A 624-nucleotide genomic window follows, 5' to 3' on the forward strand; every position below is an offset into this window, starting at 1 on the left:
AGCACTGCACAGAAATGAACATTAAATTATGAAATTTGGTTAATACTAATGCGTCAATATTGGTTCATTAACTGCACCCAATGGAACATACTAATGCAAGGTCTTATTAATAGGAGAAAGTGTGTATACTGGGGGGAGGGTACGTGGGAACTCCCTGTACCAGATGCTCAATTTTTCTGAGAATGTAAAACTGTTCAAAAATCAACTATTAATTTAAAAAACCCTCAGGTGCTCACCTCGGCAGCACATAGACTAAAATTGGAATGATACAGAGATTAGCATGGCCCCTGAGTAAGGATGACACGCAAATTCCTGAAGTGTTCCATATTAAAAAAAAAAACTCCTCAGAGTTCTTGCTCAATGAATATCGTTATTATAATCGTCCAGTATGTGCCAATGACCGCTTCAGCGCTGGAGGTCAGGCCTGTATCGTAAACGGCCCGGGTCTGCGCTGCGGCGGGGAGAGTGCAGGCGGCGCGATCTGCCACCAGGTGGCGCTCCTCCTCCCCGACTCTGTCTCTCTCATTTCTTCATTTTCTCCATTCTGCTCCTGTCTTTTCCTTCTTTCCCTTCCCGTGTGTACACTGTCATCCCTGGATCTAGTCACCTGGGGATGGAACCCAG

General features: G+C 45.4%; 1 non-coding gene across 1 annotated transcript; it reads left to right on the top strand.

The window, feature by feature from the left end:
• Positions 1 to 228: 228 nt before the first annotated feature.
• On the top strand, positions 229 to 332 carry LOC132436709 (U6 spliceosomal RNA). Its single transcript, XR_009521860.1, has one exon. It is a non-coding gene; the product is annotated as a U6 spliceosomal RNA (small nuclear RNA).
• Positions 333 to 624: the final 292 nt, after the last annotated feature.

The sequence above is a fragment of the Delphinus delphis genome, chromosome 13 (assembly GCF_949987515.2).
Source record: "Delphinus delphis chromosome 13, mDelDel1.2, whole genome shotgun sequence".
NCBI classification, from domain to species: Eukaryota; Metazoa; Chordata; class Mammalia; order Artiodactyla; family Delphinidae; genus Delphinus; species Delphinus delphis.